The following is a 21,118-nucleotide window of genomic DNA, read 5'->3' as shown; positions in this document are numbered from 1 at the left end:
TAGTGGAGGGCATTGATCAGATGCAAAAAATATTTGAGGATAGGCTAACCCATGTTGAAGAGAACTATAAGAGAATTCAAACCACTCTCATCACAATTATGACCAACAATCACAAGATTGTCAAACAGACAACGGATGCCATGCAAGCAATGGTGAATAATCTTGACAATGTGCAATAGGAGAAAGTTCTTATCAAAATTGGTGATGATAATAAGAAGACTCGGGCTGGTCAAGGCCCTTGTACATGGACCTGGGGCAACATGAAGAAAAAAATTGTGACTCGAAGTGAGGATTACAAATAGATGAGGATGGTTGCTGACAACATGAGCCAGCTGGAGGTTGAGGTCATTGAGACCCTTAAGAGCTTCATGTAATTGTGTTGTCTTTTTTGTGTTTATGTGTTTTTGTGGTTCGATGTTTTGTGTTCTTGGTTTTTTGTTGGTTTTGTCTGCCCGTTTGGGCATTTGTTGGTTTCTTGGTTGCTCTTTGAATTGTCCTATCTTTTGCAGCCTATTTTGTTTGGACTATCTAATGCTTCGATTCTAAGCCTTTTAGAATCTTCTATGTAAAGGGTTTCAGAGCCCCTTAAAAACCTATTTTTGCCTTAATCCAAAACCATGTTATTTTGAGGGATTTATTTACAAAGATCTACTCCATAAAAGAAATAAGGAAAGAGAGTTTGGAAAGGATCCATAATGGATATAGGAAGACAAAGTTGGGCAGGAATTCATTTAATGTAAAAATAAATAAGAAACCGTAAACGATTATGACAAGGGATATGCAATAGCCACCCAAAAATGAGTCGCGACTAGGCTAAAGGTAAAAATTGATTTTGATGATCAACAAAAAGGTTAAAAATTAAATGAAAACGAGATAAATTTAATTGGAGGTTACCACACTTAGATTTGAGATTACCCCCTTTGGTTTGAGGTTACTCTTCCTATCTTTGAAGTTGTGACCCATGGATATGAGATTACGACCTATGGATTTGAGGTTGTCATCAAAAAATGAAATTAAAAAATAAAAGATATCATGTGATTCAATAGATATATGGTACCCACTTGATTCGATAAAGAGGAAAAGATAGAACCATAATGATGAGAAATGATAGTCATCATAGTCATGCTCAACTATCAAAGATAAGAGGGAGAAAATTTGAGTGATGTAGGATATATTTCCTGCTTAAATTTATTGGTGAGAGAAGTATAAAAAGAGTAAATTTAAGTAGAAAAAGAGATAAGAAATAGGAAATTACAAGTATTTTGAAGAGAAAAAAAGAAGAAGGAAAATCTAAGCTCATACCCCAAATATATGAAAAAAGAGAGTTCAAGAGGAACAAGTAGATCATGGACCCAAGTGGCTAAGAATCAATAGATGAAGAAAGAAGGGGAAAATCTAGGTCATGTACTTGCATGATCAAAATATATCATGATAGGAATATAAAAATAGAAGATTAAGACGATACAAATTAGAAAAAATGAATAAGAAAAATGTTGGTATGTGGCGAAAGATCATGTTGTTGGGCTTAAATTTTAGCGACTTTGTTAGCCGTTTTTTCCACCAAATAAGTCAATAAGGGAGTGCAAGAGGGTAGAGCCTCTCTTGTGTGGCCCAAGGAGACCATCCCCCAACCGGAGCTCAGGGGAAGAGCTCATGGTAGGGGTCTCGAGGAAATTCCCCCATTTTTTTTTTCATTATTTAATAAAGGAGTTGGCTATTATTTTGGCATATAAACTAACCTTTGTAAATTGCCAAAATGCTTGATAAATAAGTGGCTATGTAATGTGAAAAAGCATTAGATTTTTATTTTTATATTTTGGCAAGGTGGCAATGCCACTTGATATATTTTATTAATAATATATATTTTTTTCAATATATTTAAAAAATGGTTCAAACTGAGCTCCCAGAGAAAAGAACCAACAAGAAAAACTCTGGTCATTTCTCATCAACATGACTATAGAAGAGAAGTAGTGAACAATCCTCTATCCGGAGCTAGTTACAAAATAGAGATCACCAAAGGAGCATGCAAGCTCATTTACAAATAGGAGCATGTAAGCTCATTTTACAGAATAGGAGCATGGAAGCTTATTTACAAAATAAGGACATGAAAAAGAAATAACATAGGCTGCCCAGTGAATGAAGAAGAGAGCTCCAAAAAGCAAGAGGACTAAACCAACATCGAAGGACAGATCCATCTTCATGGGATATCTTGAAGGCCCTACAACAAAGAACTCCTACAACCAAAATTGACATGCCCCTGTACCAAAAAACACCTGCAATCAATCAATCAATCAATCAATATATATATATATATATATATATATATATATACTATAGAACGTAGAGAATTTACAAGAAACCCAACTCGTATAAACGAGTAATCATATAATAAGAAAGATTAAACACTCGACTCTCTACAGGCTATACTTAATAGGTTTGGGAAGCTCATCAAATCACACCCCAATCGAGAGGAATCAATAATAGTTTTGTCACAACCCATATTACCGAGGCAATCATCCAATGCATTACCTTCACGATAAACATGTGAGATGATGAGGTGCTCAAACGTATCAAGAAGAGTCCATATTTGTTCAAGAATATACCGGAAATGCCAATTATCATATTTTCTTGTCTTGCAAGCATTAATGACAATAGCCGAATCACCTTCAATATGAAGGCATTTGAAATTCAAATCCTTAGCCATAACAAGACCTTCTAAAAGAGTACAAGCCTTGGCCATATTATTTGTGCCAGAAGAAATTGGCATAGCTTTTAATGCTATTAAAGAACCCAAATGATCACGAAAAACTATCCCTATTCCTAAATCACCAGGATTTCCACGAGAGGATCCATCAAAATTCAATTTACAAAAAGGGGGATGCCATTTTATGGAATTTTTGTCTACGGGTGTTTTCCGAATCCTTAGAAAGGCATGTGATACAGGAATAATGATACTTTTCCCAAAAGAAATCATAAAATTGTCCTAGGAGGAGAACTCTGAATTCATATTAAAATATTTATGAACATGAGCATTAACTTGCATTGGATTGTAATTCGCTCTTTGTTAAATAATTAAAAAAAAAAGTGAATGATTATTTCTCTGGATGTAGCCCACATTGGGTGAACCACATTACATATTTGTGCTATTGTGATGTGTTATCTTTGCCAATTTTATGATGCATTATATTTAATATTGTTTATCACTCTGATTTGACTAAAACCTAACAAATGGTATCAGAGTTGTGTACTTTTAATCATTTAGTATCGGATTTTAGATTTGAGTGGGAGAAATGGTAGAAGAAGGCAAGCTTAAGGTTGAGAAATTCCACGACCAATACTATCAACTATGGAAGATGCAAATGGAAGATTATCTATATTAGAAGGATCTTGTTGAACACCACCATATGCTAAGAGGGGGGAGTGAATTAACATGCACTAAAACTTAACTAGACTTAATCTTTTACTGAACATTCATTCCATCTAACATATGCATGAAAGTAAATAATTGAAACTACAAAAGAAAAACCATGATGAGAACAATCTCACTATATGATAACAATGTTTAGGCCAAATGCCAAGGAGCTCACTACCCCTGAGATGAATTGCAAAGCTAAGTCACACAACCTTAGGGCAAGATACAAAAAGGGACTTGAAAACACTGAAGATCACTTCTTTAGGGCAAGATTTAATACATCTAATAAAGATACTTCAATATAGTTGGATTCTAAGGAACCACATCCACAATAATGTTGATCACAGTTCACAATTCAAAATATATCATAAATTGTCTTCATCACTACTCTATAACACTTTTAGACCAGTGTAATGCTTCACATAACACACACACCTTATCTATCACTCTCCACAATGAATCCACCCTTTATATACCAATCAAAAGCTTGAGAACACAAATTAGGTCAGCTTAATTAGGTGTAATGTGTAAATACAAAATAGTTGGCTAGAAACAAACTCCAAAACAAATATGGAAGGCAAAATGAGACATGTGAGGCTTCACAGTAAGTCAAAATGCTTCTAGTCCATCCTAAATCATCGCCCATAGATCCACACACAACCACATGGACCAATATATACACAATCTTCAATGCAGACCATCTATAGTACTTGCAGATGCCCAAGATGGCATCAATAAACATCATTAACACTAAATAAGCAACCACATCACCAGAATACTAGAAAGTATAGGAATGCAACACATTCATGTACACTGACACTGAAACAATCACATGTCTAAACATCAATTATGGATCTTTTAAACCAACACCAAAGCTCCAGAAACTTTAGGATACATCATTAAAAGCCTTCTGAAACAACCACAAATAGACTGCACACATTCGCATGACCATTGAAATCCCACTATAATTGCATTATACTAGACCACGGATTGCAACCAAGTTAATCATCTAGATCAACAAGTTTTAGATTGAGAGATAGATAGGGAGAGAGGATGATAAAGGTAGAGGGAGAGAGGGAGAGAGGGAGAGGGATACATAGAGAGATAGAGAGAGAGAGAGAGAGAGAGAGAGAGAGAGAGAGAGAGAGGAGAGATATGGAGATATAGATAGATAGATAGATAGATAGATAGATAGATAGATAGAGTGATAGAGTGATGGCGATCTAGATATAATGAGATATAAAGAGAAATGGAGAGGGGGAGCGAAAGGTAGAAAGATAGAGAAATAAAGAGAAGTAGAGATAGATAAACAAAGAGGAAGAGATAAATAGGGAAGATAGAGGAGAGAGAAAGAGGGAGAGATAGAGATATGTAGGAAGGAGAGAGAGTGTGAGAGAGAGATATATATGAGAAGAGAAAAGGAGAGTGAGGTAGATAGAGAGATAGATAGAAGATGAGGGGGTAGCAAGGAAGGGAGGGATAGGGATAAATAGAGACAGGGGGAATGTGGGGGGAATATATAAAGGGAAGGAGAGAAAAATAGAGGAGAGAGAGAGAGAGATGGGGGGCAGGGGGTAGGAAGAGATAGATCAATATATAGAGGGGGAGAGGGAGAGAAACAAAGATATAGATAGAGGGTGATATAGAGAGATGAGAGGGATAAGTAAAGAGATAAAGGGATAGGGAGATAGAGGTAGAGAAAGGTATGGATAGAAAGAGATAGAGAGATGAGTGAGAGGGAGATAGAAAGACTTGAGCGCTCAATATATATATATATAGATGGAGTGAATAAGAGAGAGAGTGAGGAGAGGGGGATACATGGAGAGATAGATCAATAGGTAGATGGGAGATAGGGAGTGATATAGATAAAGAGAGATATAGAGAGATAGAGAGGGATATGAAGAGAGAGAGAGAGAGAGAGAGAGAGAGAGAGAGAGAGAGAGAGAGAGAGAGAGAGAGAGAGAGAGAGAGAGAGAGTGGTGGAGGGAAAGATTAGGAGACAAATAGAGAAGGCAAGAGTGAGAGAGAAAGAAGGTGATAGAGACAACTAATAGATAGATAAGTATAGAGATAGAAATATAGAGGGAGAGACAGACATGCGATAGAAATAGAGATGGAGATAGAGATAGAAATAGAAATAGAAATAGAGATAAAGGTATAGATAGGGATAGATAAACAAGGGATGTGTGTATTCGTGAGTTATAGAGAGATATGAATAAATAGAGAGGTAGAGGGAGAAATAGACTTAGGAGAGAGGAGTAGAGAGATCTAGAAAGAGGGAGTGATGAGGAGAAAGAGGGATAAAAAGAGAGGTATATGTATAGAAAGAAAAGATAGAGAGATATAAATTGTGAAAGATAGAGTTGGTAAGAGGGAGGAGAGATGGAAGGAGAAAGGAAGTGAGAGAGGCAAAAATAGAGATAGAAAGAGCCCATGTGTCAACCACCACATATGGGCAATTCATAATGAAGGTTGCACCGATTTTAAAGACTGCAAGCTTTTGGCAAAGCTTTTCCAACTTGAACACTCATATTTGCATGTTAGGAAAATGCGGTCATATGCAGCTTCCAAACTTGAGAGAGAGAGGGCTCACATAAACCAAAATGATGTATGCCAGTGTCAATTGGAAATGAGGAATTCGTATACACTTTTCCAAACAAAAGATTGTGTTGTTCTATATCTCGTAGGAAGGCAGGTACATAATCCGACCAGCTTTAAACCACACACACTAAGCAACATATTAAACCTAAAAAATATCAATCAACTCTGAATATTTAACACTTTTAAATCTAAAAATATAAACTAATTAATGTTTATAATTTAAGCTGTTCTACATATTCTAGACGCATTCTACTTTTAAAATACCTGTCACTGTGAGCTGATGAGTCAGTAGAAACTGGCCAGAGAATTTATAATTTCATTTACAATCGGTGCCTGTCTAGGTATATCTGCAGAATGTATGTCTAATTTGGCGCAAGAGTGTTGAATATGTATAAAGTGAAAACAAAAGACCATGTGAAGCGTCATCATTTGAATTCACTGAAATGCACACTGCAAGGAAGAGTAGGGATGGGACAAGATTTCCCAACCCTAAATATATTAAATCCAGTTCTTTATGTAAGAGCAGGTGATGGCTTGATTTACAAGGAACCAACTATTCAAGTTGGACGATGCTTCTGAAAATAAATAAATCTATTCTCTCCAGGTAATGCAGTTTTAAATCATATATATTTAACAACATATCAAGTCTAAAAAATATTAGTTTAACACTTTCAAATTTAGAAATCAAAGTTTAATATATGTAATTTAAGAAACAGATTCTTTGTTGGTATATAATGTTTTGAGATTCAAAGATTTAATGATGCTAACATATTTATACTATATATTATCAATAATTAATCACATGTAATGAAGTCATAACCTGCAGGGAATAGATTTATTTATTTTCAGAAGCATCGTCCAGCTTGAGAATTTCTCAGGATGTACAGTATGGAATAGCTATGGTATGGTATACTGTCTTCTCTGTATTCACACAAATACTTCTCTGAAAAAATTGTGAAATTTGTTCAGTTCAGGAACTTCTGGGGGTGAGCAAAAGCTGTTGCCAACTAACGCAGATAATGGAGAAAGAATAAATTTCTTCTTCGGTCTTCTTACGACAGTGAGGAATCAGTAAGTTTTAAGTTTGTCAGATAATTTCAGACTAGTTGTATGAGTTTCCTCTAGTTCGAGAAGTATTATAATAAGATTGTTTTTAGATTTACTGATCACATTCAGTAATTTATTATTGTTCTTTTTTATTTGATAATAGATGATCTGGAACAAATGAATACAATGAAAATTATTTCTGAATTTTTAGATCATTCTTAGTAATCTGTTATTAAATGAAGATTAAAGATGCAAACATGGTTTTAAAAGGAAGGAGGGATCAAAATATTATGATATTTTTATCAAGATTCAACTCTGTAGTTTTTGAGTAAAACTCATTGACCCATCTTTCACAAGGTCACCCATCTTAGTACTACTCCAACTCAAATATGCTTCTTAATCATGGAGTTTCCTTCAAGATTAAGCCACTTAACTTGCTACCCCATTTGCAAAACCTTCGGCAAGTGTTGTGTCTTATGTACCATTCATTATAGAGCCTTTTTAGCTCATCAATTGATAAGTAGGAAATATTTTCGACAACAAGTCAGTTAATGATATTTACAATGAAGATACTATGTAGTTTTCAAGTCAAACTTGTTGACCCAATAATTATTATGTTATTTAATAATTAGAAAATATTTCTATTAGCTGAAATGTTCTTGTTCTCAAATTCCTTCTTTATGGATAAATTCAAATAGGGCACTTCAAGCTCTAACTTGTTTAGATGGCTCATCTTAAATCACACTAGATTCCCCAGTAGTATCCACTTATTATGGTGATTTTAGATGAGCCAACCTAAATTAAAAATATGTTGTTCAAACCAAAATCTTCCTTAATATTTCTTTTCAAGACTATATTTACATTGTTAATCTTCACTTTCCGTATCCACCTATTATGATGATTTTAGATGGGCCACCTAAACTAAAATGTATTGTTCAAACCAAAATCTTCTTTAATACTTCTTTCCAAGACTATATTTACATTGTTAATCTTCACTTTCCTCTTCTCGATGATGAATTACTGAATGTAATCTGAAATATCTATAAAAAACATATACAACAAATCTAAAAAACAATCTCTATATTTTTTTTATTTTTTTAAAAATATACAAATAAGATCTTTGATATTGAAGAAGTAAGAGGGACGTATGAGGTTAAATCTCCCTCCTAAGCCTAGCAAAATGACACAGGTGCAGATATGTGGAAGAAGTGGGCGATTTGGAAAGCAATGCATTTTTATTTTGTAAAAGATAAAAAGAAAACAGCAGGGGGGTTGGTGCAACGTACTGTTCAGCCACAAGCAGCTTATACATAAGCAAGGGGTTCAAAGAAGCTTTCCATTGCAACGCCTACACTAGCCCTATCCAAAGCATTCTATGCACAAACTATTACGAGAATATGTACTCTCAGCTGTTGTGTGGACTCTTGCAGAGACACCACGTCATAAGAATGGGCACCACCTTTGCTTATGGGTTTCTTATGGCCATAATCTTTGTGAAACAGAATTGGGTACGATTGTGTGCTGACATTGAAAGACATCAGAGACCTTTCTATTAGAGCGAATTGTTTAAATCACATATATTAAGCTTACACTTTTAAGCTTAAAATGTTAAACATTCAGAATTGACTGACATTCTCTAAGCTTAATATGTTGTTTAGTGTGTGTGGTTTAAGGCTGGCCCTATTAGAGAGGCCATTACCAAGATTCTCCAGTGGAAGGTGGGAAGGCATCATGAGTCGTTTGAGGCCCAATGCCAACTATATCGATGTTCTTGTGACTGGTTCAATGGCTCAATACATTCCTATTCTCAACTACGCACTAGGGGACTGACTGAATTTAGTGTCTGACATATATGCTTCCTTTGAATGCTTTTTTGGGATCAATTTAAAACCACTGTGTTATCCTAAGGATGTGTCATACACAATTCTCCCCAACATGGGTTATTTTGAGTTTCTTCCTTTAGGGACTGACTTTAGTGTCTAACATCTATGCTTCCTCTGAATTGGAATCAATTTAAAACCGTTGTGCTATCCTAAGGATATATCATACACAATTCTCCCCAACATGGGTTATTTTGAGTTTCTTCCTTTAGGGACTGACTTTAGTGTCTGACATTTATGCTTCCTCTTAATGCTTTTTTGGGATCAATTTAAAACCATTGTGTTATCCTAAGGATCTGTCATACACAATTCTCTCCAACATGGGTTATTTTGAGTTTCTTTCTTTAAGGGAAGGAGAATCTAGTGAGCAAGACCCACAAGATGATGAAGAGCACAAGCAAAAGTAGCAAGAGTTAGTGGATCTCGTTGATGTTGAAGCTGGTCGAATGTATGAAATAGTGGTCACTACATATTCAAGTAGATTGTTTTCTTTTTCAAATATTGTCTTAAGAAAAATTGAAAACTTGGGGTTTGGTATCTTTCCATTTATTTTAAAAGATTGATTAGTTATGATGGCCTATCTATATAATTATATAGTGTATTTTTTAGTATAATTAGGTTTAGGTATTTCTTTTCTATTTGTAGTGGATTTTTCACCTATTCTTATTATTATGTATATACAATCTTAGTTCAATTGATTTATCTATCTAATTTTTATTATTTATCTAATTCTTATTCATAATTAATCTTATTCGACACAAATCCAACCTAATTGTATCACCAAGATCATGTTCATTAGTGTGAGGTCAACTTTGTGTTGGTGTAAATAATTATTCATCATGGATATTATTACACCTTACTTAAGTTTACTTAGGAAATGCATTTCATAGTAGTTTGGGTATGAGACACTTGGGTGTTTGTGCCATATTGGGATAGTGTGTGTAGGAGAAATTCCACCTTTTATGGTATTGATATTGTTGTTACACTCCACATTCAGTGGGTGATCCACCTCATGTGGACTATTATATTGTTTCTCCTACCTATCCACACCTATTTCCTACCTACCCTTGTTTCTTATTGAGCCACATGTCATGTTTGTGTGCTCACATATCCATATAGCCTTGCCTATATAAGCAGGCTCATATTCATTGTATGTAATGCTTAATGATCCAGTTGATCAGTATTTTCATCTTGATAGAATACAATTTATTTCTATCATCTATTTTGTTCTCTCTTATTTGTGCTTTCCATTGCCTCTTGATCTTGGCAAAATCTCACACTTTGTAGTTGCAATTGTGATACTTTTCAATACACAAATTGACTCCACTTTATACTTTTGTTTTATAGTCTTGAGTCAAGTGTGCAAATCTTTGTATTTAATGTTATGTTTTTATAGAAAATAACTTACACTCATCTAAATGTATTAAAGAAAATCCATTTTAAAACAGTTAAAAATCTTTCAACTAAAAATATTTAATAAATATTCACATTTATTCATATTAATACATGTAAACAAGACACACATTAGTCTAAATTAAATGTCATTCATTCTTGTATAGGAACACACATGAACTCCCTTCAATCCGCCTTTATAGATTAGTAATTTCTTTGTTTTGTTTAAATATTTAAGTTTATTTTAGATTTTAAAATAAATATATTTATTTAATTATTTTTTATATATCTATTTTTTTTAAATTAAACATGTTTACTTTTTTTTCATGTTAATAATTTTAGCATGTTTTGTTTATTTCAATTTTAGATTTAAAAATTATACATTAATATAAATTATCAGTATAGAAAAAATAGTCCAAGAAAACAAAATTGCTTATTCAATCTTGTAATTCTATATTTTTTCTATTAATGTGCAGGATTGTATTGATATAGAAAGGGAGATATATTATTGGTTGTGAAATTTCATAATAAAACTCCTCAATTTAAATTTCTATGCAAGAAGAATGTTCTATTGTCAATTGATTTTGATCAAACAACCAGTGAAGCTGAGATTCAAAGTGGGGTAGACATTCAAAGTGGGGCAGACAATCGTATACATCATTTGGATCTCATTGCTAGTAAACTCATTGATTATACAAGCGATGTTGACATCTCTACCACACAAGGTCACTATGTTTTATTTTGGGAGCTTACATTTAGCTCAAAGATAATAGTTGAAGATCATAAATCAATTCTTGAATATTTTTGTTAAGTATATAAGAATCCTTGAATAATAGCTACAAGAAATGTAAGGTAATGATTAAAATCCATTGGACCTCTCGAAATAATAGTAGTAGAGGAGGGAACATTCAATAAATCAATGGAGTGTTCTCTTGGTAAAGGAATGTCTATCAACCAATACAAAACACCTAGGTGTATAAAATTCATTTCCATGCTTGAGATTTTAAACTCGAGAGTTAAAATTTCAAATGAAGTAGCTCATTTTATTAGTGGGCAATCATTGTTTGAACTTTTTTAATAACCAAGGAATTATTAATAATTCATTTATAAGTACATTTGGTTTGTCTTGAGGCATAGTTTTTGTAAAGGGTCAAGACTCTTGTTTAGCACTTATTCTAATAAAAAATATTTAAGTGAATTGCTATTATGTGTACATCTTTGATAATAGAATAATTCACAATTATGCGATTTTCATAATAAGGTTGGTTGAATATATGTCTAAGATTTGAAAATAAAATGGAGAAAATTTGAATGTTTTTTTTAATTTATCCGAGTTTAGAGAAATAAAAAAGATTTGGATAGTGTTAATTCTAATGTAAATATTGCATGATTTAATTTAGAAAAAATATTTAAAAGCATGATTTTTTGGTTAATGAAAAATAATAGTTTTTTAGTGCATTATAATTCTTGATCTAGTCTGTATTATCAGATTGTGATAGTTTAACAGTGTTGTTGTTCTTGCCACCGTGGTTTGATCCCCATTGGCATGTTATTGTTGAGTGTTTATGTCAGGGATGAGGTCTCTCATTTGTGACCTCAGTGGTTCAATACCCTTTTGAAAAATTCTTTGAAATGAAACACAAGAAATCAAATTTTGTTGGTGGTCAAAAGCCTCTTTTTAAAAAAAGGTTTGTCATTATTATGTGTTTTTGGTCTTGGTGCCCTCACAACTCGTGAGCTCCTCCCGTGTGTGCACCTTCGTGACGGTTATGTAATGATTTGAGCCTATCGTGTTTTTATCTAATTTCATGTTTCTTTGTGATGAATAAATAATAAAATATTTGGATAGTAATAATTTTAAGATAAATATTCCATGATTTAATGTTTGGGTATTCTAAAATAGAAAATCTATTTGAAACAATGTTTTTTGGGTTCCTAAAAAATGAGTTTGTTTAGTGCATTATGTTTCGTTAAAGGAAAATCATGAAATTTCCACAATCCATAATGGTTAGCTTGTTTCTTGATTTGATTGTGTAAATTATGTTGTTGCCAATTTTTTGGATCAAACACCATGAGCCATCATTAATGCAAGAGAGCAAGTTTGAGAACAAGAGAGCAAAAATAAATAATAATAGCAGACCTAGAAGAATAAAAAGATGGGAGAAAGGAGGTTCAAGAACAAATGACACACAAACTAAGGAGGAGAAACAATTATAAAATATATTAAAACTAAATCTAAATGAAAATCAATAGATGTAAATGAAATAAAATAAGAAAGAGAGACAAATACAAATAAGATGGAAAAGAGAGGATATATATATAAACTACAAAAAAAGAGACACAAACAAGAAAAAGGAAGACATACTAGGAGAAAAAAAAATGGAATTAAAAATGAAAAATAAAATAATATTTTTTTCTTCTTTTTTTCTTTTTGTTCCTTTGATCAGTTAGTTCTTTTTTATTATTTTTATTTTTTTCCTTTTTTGATCTTGTTTTTTCCTAGTTGTATTTAATGTTTGTCTTCCTTTCTCTTGTTTGTCATATATATATATATATATATATATATATTCCATCTTATTTGTATTTGTCTCTCTTTCTTATTTTATTTCATTTGCATCTATTATTTTTGGTTTGTGTGCCTTTTGCCCTTGAACCTCTTTTCTCGCATCTTTTTATTCATCTAAGTCTGCTATTATCCTTTATTTTTTCTTTCTTGTTCTCACACTTGGTCTCTTATCCTTTATTTACTAGTTACTTCTAATTGATATGTTTTTTCATAGTGAAGAAATAAAAAAATATTTTTATAATTATAAATTCTATAATAAATATTAAATTATTTATTTTTTCAATTTTTTAACGAAAAAAATTATTTCAACTATGAAAATAATTTTAAATATTATTTTTGAATTGATGTAAAATGAGAATTTTGATGTATTATGATTTTCTAAATGGAAGATAAAAAAAAAATTCATAATATTTTAAAGAAGTACAAAAAAAACAATAATATTATCAACTTTTTTAGTCAAAAGACCATTAAAAGCTTAAATGTTCTATAAATCAAAAAATATGAATGTCTAATAATTTGAATAATACTAATACTAACGTACCTATATTTTAAAAGAATTAAGTAAAAGACACCAAAAAATATCAAATTTAAAAATTATTAAACATTCACAAGTAATCAAATAAATAGGTTTATAATATTTAAAACAAGTGTCAATTATTTAAGACTTTTTTTTTTAATCAACAAAAGATCAAAGTGGACAAGTTCAATTTAATCCAGAGATTTAAAACATAAACCAAAAAAATATCAAAAACCAATTGAGTCTTAGGCTAAACCAAAGACCAATTTCCAATTAGACTAAAAATATTAAAAGCAAAAAAAAAATCAAGATTTTTTCTTGAATTGGAGCTCTTGGGAAATCCCAATCTCAAATAACTTGAAATTACACACCATTGATCTAATAATCTAATGCATGTCCGAGTGAAAATTCCAAAATAATCAAATATGAACAAATAATTAGACTGCACGTTCACAGAGAAGTCCCCTCAAATATCTTTCGGGGAGTGATTAGAAATAAGCCTCAAAACCAATTTAGAAATTTTTTTATTATGGCCTTACTTTAGAATCACAATAAATCTAATAATCTAATGCATGTCCGAGTGAAAATTCCAAAATAATCAAATATGAACAAATAATTAGACTGCACGTTCACAGAGAAGTCCCCTCAAATATCTTTCGGGGAGTGATTAGAAATAAGCCTCAAAACCAATTTAGAAATTTTTTTATTATGGCCTTACTTTAGAATCACAATAAATTTAAAATGAATTCTTAAAAACTACCATCATAGATAGAATCATATTAACAATATCATTTATGGTGTACCCAAAAAAATTACATTACAAACAGGTATGTTTCATAAAATAGTCTGAAAATAACGGTCTAAAGAAAAAGCAATGAGAAAACCAAAATAAAATAGCTCATAAATCTAGCCATATTAATTCAGATCATAGAAAGTCATGATGAATACAAATTTCAATTAGAAACCAAGTTGTAAAATAGGAAAGAAAACAATTGGAATCTCTTTAATATTATGATTTATTATTTTAACACTCAGTTCTGTTATATTGGAACCATTTTGTCTTGTGAGAACTCAAGCATGAATGGCATCAGCACTCTCAATCTATGACAATAATTGCAGAGGCAAGTTGTTATTTAATTGAAGCAATCTTTAATTGAATTAATGGTCAGAAGTAAATTTGAAATATTGAAAAAAAATAATCCATATTTTTTCTAGTTTTTTCTATATGTTAGTAATTGGAGTTTTTGAAGGCCTTCCGGGCAGCATTTTCAGCCCTTGAAACTTTGGTCACTCTTGGAGACCTTTCCAACAAGTTAAACAACTCGCAATTTCGAGTCCTGAGTAGAAAGTTATGTCTAGTTAAAGTTAGGACAAAATTTCATATAGTTTTTTTGAAAATTTCGTAGTGGATTTTATTATGTAAATAAACAAATATGACTGTTGGGTTTCGATTCTCAAGGGGTTTTGGTGACCCTTGGAATCTCATGAACTGATATATGTTGGATTTTCCAATTCTGTGTTTACCTTGTTCATGTAAACAATTCTACCGTAGGTTCTTTACTATATCAAATAAACAACAATCAATAATCTATCAGTTGTGCTCTGACATTAGTTATACACAAGTTGTTGCATGATTCAATTTCAAATTATGATGAAATGGGTAATGATCTAAGATTCTATAATTTAAAGAGAAAATTAGCATGATAATATTCTTTCTATAATATAACCTAGATGATGTTTCCTTGTTCATGGCTTACATTTTATTCTATATTTCTTGCATACTTAGGATCCCTAACCCTGGGTATCTTTAGTAGAAAAAGAAAATAGGAAACCAAAACAGATTATATAGCTAAAAATGCAAAACATATCTTAGGAGAATTCAAAGTTTTGGAGAATTTTCAACAATAGACAATATTAAAATTTATTATTTTCTATTTCTACGTGTAATTTGTTTGCATTAACATTTCGAATTGTATTCCATTATCCATTATCAGAATGAAAAAGTTGTTTGAAAAAAAAACTTGAAAATGAATTTGAAAACATTCTATGATCTTTGACACAACTGTCAAACTGTTAGTAAGGAGAATATAAAGAATATATTAACATGATTTCTAGATGAACTAAAATTAAGTTCATCTCCTCCTTTAATGGGTATATTTTTCTTCTTGAGATTCTTTGAGCCCACCCATTGTTTCCTGAAATTTTGAGTTGAATTAATATAGCATTGTCCAGTTGCTTTTTTATTTGATTAGAAGACCCAACTCAATTTAGAATGTATTAAACAGATTAAATACGTATCCACAATACTGTAACAATGAAAGGAAAAAAATGTACTATAAAAAATAAAAGTGGATATATGACAGAAATAACCATTGTTTGAAATTGAGGTTATCGAAGGATCCTTACTACCAATATTGTAGTGTTTGCCTCACCCAACATAATTCTACACTTTGATTCTGCTTATATGAATGAATTCACCACTATTTTAATCAATTATTAATTAAAATTAAGAAAACATACAAAGTGCAGAAAGCTAATGATAGGAAAAAGTAGACCATGTTGAACATAAACTCCATACAGCTTATATAACTTTATATTGCCTGTTCAAATATTTCCCCATAAAAGAGTTGGAAAAAGACCACATATAAACAAGAACATGATTGAAAAGTTGATAAATAGCATGTGGCATAGAACAAATCTAAAAGTAAAGAGAATTATTCAATAACAATTAGAAATGGGAGTTCAAAAATTAAGTAAATAACTTTTCGCAATAATCATCAATTAATTAAAAATGTCATTCTAAACTAGTAAGGCATTCCTTCATAATTAGATAGGGTTCAGTTCAGTTAGGGGAGAGGGACCAGTAGTTGTACAGGGTTCAATAGTCGTTATAGCAATTGTGCATATAATATTCAGTCTTGCCACATATTTATACTATATAATGTAAATAAATAATCCACATGTAAATAAAAAAATTGTCAAATGTTGATCAAAATGGACCAATACTTGAACATAAGAGAACCTATAAATGTTATATAAAAAAGGCATAAATACATTAATTAACAAGTGAAATAGATCATTTTTTGTTTCAAATAAAATATCATAGCTAGGGGAGAGGGACCAGTAGTCATTAGGGCTAACTTCGTCAACATGTAGCCGTCACATGGAATATTATAAGACCTCTATTTTTTTTTAGAAATGTAATATGGACACTTAACTATCTACAACTAAGGTTTGAAGGCGTGACTCATCATGCAAGTTGTCAAAATAACACGTCTAGTGCGAAGTGTCAAAAAAATGACTTTTTAAATATTTGACCAAAACTTAATCTAAAAATCCCTAGTTGTTGAATAAAAAAATATCATTTGTAATTAATATACTATCGTGTTTTTATGTAAAATATAACTTATATGAAACTTAAGTGGACCAAATACCTATTAGTAATCATAAATGTGTGTTATCTCTAACTTTTATATCCAACACCAAAGGATCAATAGTTGAACACAAAAACAACATATTATGATATAAAATAAAACTTATATGAACACAAAGGGACCAATTGTTGAATCCCTCACATTTCATGGAGAAAAAAAAGGTATTTATTGTGTTCACCTTTTATATTTGTGATAAGACAAATTACTAATATGAAATACTCCAATGCATATACATTGCTACCCCAATAGTTGTACACATAAGAGTAATAATTTTACACTATGATAACAGTACTTGAGTATCTTATTTTATTTAAATAGTGTTAATTAAATCTCTATAAAATAGCTAATTGATTTTATTATCTAAAATAAAAATATGAAAATTTATATAGTTATATAGAAAAATTACTTTATTTACAATATTATAAAAATAAAATAAATTTATTAAAAAACTATTTAACACAGACATTTCTTTTTTAAATATAAAGAAATCTAAAAAAACTAAAAAATCAATCATTCTTATTCCCATAACACAAAATTTTTTAAACCAATCAATATATATTAATTTTAAAAATATAACTCTCAACTTTATAAAAATCAAGTTTATTTTGAAAACAAAAAATAAATAATTTTTGATTGGTGTAAAATAATTGATTAATAAGACAAGTACTAATAAGAAAAAATCATTATTATATTATATTTAAATATTATAAATTAGTATTGATTTCTCTAAAATGAGATACATTATCAATTTCAAAAAGTTGCACACAAAACATAAATCTTAAATTTCTAAAAATTATTTAAGGTAATCTTCAAAAAAAATTAAAAAATATTCAAGATAATCTTCAAAATATACTAAAAAGAAAAAATCATCTATAATAAACAAGATAATCTTCAATTTAAAATAATCTATAAAATATACACACAAAACATAAAGTTGTCATTTTTGTGTGACTAGCATTAACAAAGGATAACAAAAAAATTTTGACTTAAAAACCTCCCACATAAAGCCTACCACTAAATATCCTAATAAAAGAACATAAAATTAAAATGTATATAAATTAAATTAATTCTAATAACTCTTAATTAATATAAGTTTCATAAAAAAAATATAAATAATTTAAATAAATTTTAAACTTAATAAAAAAATTAATCCTTAAAAAAGAACAAGAAATCACTGAACCATTGATTTCAAAAAGTAGGTTCCATATTTCATATAAGGAATATGTTTGGCATAATAATAAAATTAAAATAGAAAGGAACGAAAAAGGATCAATTCAATTGCCTTCATCCTTCTCCTTAATTTTGTTTTATTTTATGATTGATCTTTTTTACTTCTTTTGGTTTTTATTGTCTTTTTCTTTTCCTCTTGTAATTTTATTCTCATATCTAATTTTTGTTAACTCTCTTTTATGTTTTATATGTGTCTTTTGCATAACTTTCTTTCAATATTTGAATTTGTTTTTTATTATTGTTTTAGTTTGTTTTTTTTCGTTTTTCATTAGTTTTTTTTTATGAATTTTTAATTGTTCATTTTCTTATTTTATCTTTTTTTTGGTCTTGTTTATTTAGTTTGTTTTTTCTTATTTTATTTATCTTTCTTTGTTTTCTTTTGTTTGCCTTAATATTTTTGTTTTTATGAATGTTCTTTTCAGTTGTTGCTTTATATTTTTTATTTTTTATTTATATATTTATTTATTACTTATTATTTTATTATTTTATGATTTACTTATATTATTTTAACCCCTTCCTTTTTTCCATTCTTTCTTTTGTTTTTACCTTAATCCCCTACCCAAAACCACCCCCTTTTTTGTCTTATTATTCATGTTTTTTTTGTTGTTCCTTCTCACTTTTGTCATTTGATTTGTATATTTTTATTCTTATCGTGATCTTCCTTATCTTCAATTTTCTTTCTTTTTGTCATTTGTTTCTCTATTTTGTCATTTTCTTGTCCTTTTATTATTATTATTTTTATTTTTTAGATTTTTTCTTTTTGTCTTTTATTTGTCTCTTCTTTATTTTTCATTTTTAATTCCTTATTTCTTTCTTTATAAGGTCATACATCTATTGTCCTAGTCATTTTTTATTTTCATGATGAAAGATCACATAGTGTGATCTAAAACGTCAAACAACAAAAATACATACAAGTTTTACCCTCAAGCTTTCATAAAAATATTGAATTGGCCAAATAAATTATAATGAGATACTTTTCTTTTTAGTTCAACTCATCTGAATCTTTTTTGTTTCATATTGGTAGATTTGAATCTAGACACAACAACACATATATCTCTATCCATGGGCATATCCTCCATATTGAGCTTTCAAAGATCAAAATTTATGCTTGTGAACTCCATCTCTATCCTTGATGTGCTTGCCACTTTCTTGCAATAGGATCCTTTTTTACATAAGCTCCCACTCAATCTAAGATTAGTACAAAAATCCTTGTCTCTAACAACTAGGATTTGAGGTGAACAACATTTGATATAAAATATAATAAAGTGTTGGGATTAAGGTGTCTCAACCTTTGCAAATCCTAACATTGATTATTGTATTCATTTGTTATATTTATTTATTATTTTAATTAATTAATTTCCTATAAATGTCTAGTCATATAGTGGGACCCACAAGTTGGGTGGCATCCTATATGGTAGTGGTTGTATGACACATATGTTGCTCATGTGAAAGTAAGCATCCTACTTTGAGGATCTTGACAAGTGTCATGTTATGATAGATTTATGATAGAATCCATGACATTGATTATGACAAACTTACTTATGACAAACTATGACAAATTATGTGACAAAATTGGACAAGTGACAGGAGATACCTTTTGCATGGTGAAAGTAGGCACTCAAATTGGGTTATGACAAATTGTAAGAGAATGTGTTATTTATTGTCAATTATGATAGATTCTCTTACAGATGTAAGTGTTGTAACTTATGACAATATTTATGACAAATTCTTATGACAATTGTAAGATGCATAAGAGCATTTGTCACACCTCAAGATAGTAAATTTTGGGTGCCCAACATAGGAGGTTTGAATGGGGGGTCATATGGAGATGGACTTGTGTCATTTGCATGTTTTTAAGTGGTTGAAATATTGTTCTAAGTGATTTGAATGACCCCATCTTCTTGCTTCATCTAGAAGCTCCCTTCTTTGTTGTATTTATCTATATAAGGTAGCCTTCGAGAGTATTAGTCATGTTATGTTTTGCAGGTGAAGTGATATGCTATCAAAATCGATTCAAAGTATTGTTGGATTGAGTGTTGAAGAGCGGTGTGTTTCTATTACATATTGTAACTTTTGTTTCATTAATACAAAGAATTGTGCTTTTGGAGTGTGAGGTTTTCCTCTCGAAAGGGTTTTACCCTTGATATATCTTATGTTTATTGTGTTTATCAACTTGCATATTTTACATATCTTTTTGTATGTGTTTCTTATTCTGTAACAATTTAAGATTAAGAAAATTTGCATTATATCCCCCACTATAATTGTGTTAGGAAGTATTTTCTACACCTTAGCTTCCTTTCATAAAGTTCTAGAGGTACAAAATACACCTTACACTAATTTATTAGATGAGTTATGTGTAAAAATAAAATAATCATATAACACAAAAAAAAAAACATAAGTAATATACCATAACATAGTGATTTATGAATTTGAAATGAGTGAGAGCGCGAAGAGGAGAGAGAAGGGGGGAGGTATGGTTTTGGGTGGGGAAGGTGATACAAGTGAAGAGGATGATGACGATCCAAATGGGGTTCAGGGCGACCTTATTCTGCTTGCTTTGGATTGGCTGGGGTCATTGCCCGTGCATGAATATGCTACCTGCGAAGGAATATGGTGGTTTTTTGGTGACTATTTTTTTGTTGTGGTAACGGTCATTGTTTGAGTGGAGGTAGATGGTGTTGGGTTTCAATAGGGTGGTGTCTGCAAGACCTCTCTCTATAGGGACTCTTGGGTTGTGAGTTTTTGCTATTTTGAGGGTTTTGAGGCATTGTTCCTCTCTTCTAAGGCTTTGTTTGGGGCCTCTATTATTCTTGGGATGGCCCCTCTTTTAGGGGATATCATTGATGCTATCGGTGTGTCTCTACTCATATCTTTGGGTGGCTACTATGTTTTGTGGAGATTGTTCTCCTCTCTTCTCTTCTTTGTCACTCTCAAGAGGGTTTCTATTGATTCTTTATTGGTGAAGTGGCTGGGATTCAAGCTTTATGGAGCCTCTTTGGGTGTGGCTTCCTATTCTCTTTTAAGGGCTTTCCTTGGTTT

General features: G+C 30.8%; 1 pseudogene; it reads left to right on the top strand.

The window, feature by feature from the left end:
* The first annotated feature begins 308 nt into the window (after positions 1-308).
* LOC131858552 (probable indole-3-acetic acid-amido synthetase GH3.9) lies at positions 309-11,410 on the top strand (annotated as a pseudogene).
* Positions 11,411-21,118: the final 9,708 nt, after the last annotated feature.

The sequence above is a fragment of the Cryptomeria japonica genome, chromosome 9 (genome assembly GCF_030272615.1).
Source record: "Cryptomeria japonica chromosome 9, Sugi_1.0, whole genome shotgun sequence".
NCBI classification, from domain to species: Eukaryota; Viridiplantae; Streptophyta; class Pinopsida; order Cupressales; family Cupressaceae; genus Cryptomeria; species Cryptomeria japonica.
The sequence above is the reverse complement of the archived record's forward strand: the minus strand, read 5'-3'. Positions and strand labels throughout refer to the sequence as shown.